Source organism: Penaeus monodon, chromosome 25 (assembly GCF_015228065.2).
Source record: "Penaeus monodon isolate SGIC_2016 chromosome 25, NSTDA_Pmon_1, whole genome shotgun sequence".
NCBI lineage: Eukaryota > Metazoa > Arthropoda > Malacostraca > Decapoda > Penaeidae > Penaeus > Penaeus monodon.
Window position 1 is genome coordinate 16112968 of NC_051410.1, and position 531 is coordinate 16113498.

A 531-nucleotide genomic window follows, 5' to 3' on the forward strand; every position below is an offset into this window, starting at 1 on the left:
ATTATTTATATACACACACGCACCATAAACGTTACACTTTTTAGATTTTATTTTTACCCATACATATCATAATCTTTATTGGAATACCTTCATTACCATTATTATCAATCTTATTAATGAGACATCATTACCATCACTCTTGAAAATGAGAATAAATCAGTAGCTTTATACATCCATATTTTCTCTGTCTTCATCTCTACTATTCGCATCATCATTACCTTCATATCTCACCCTTTTCCACTGGCATTAGCTAAAAATCATTGCACATACTCGTGTAGTTTATAACCTTTACATCACTCATCTTTACAAATACAAAGGTGGAATTTACTTACAACAGCCAATCGCAACACGCCTTTGCAAAGCACTGACCAATTATAAACACCGTAACACATACAAACAGACACGCGCATGACTGTGTACTTAGATATAATACATTACCATTGGGAATTTCTGGCATTAGAGACATTTTGCATCTGCCAGTGAAGGGAGACAGAGGTACAGTTCGTTATTATTACTGTTATCCGTTTTGAG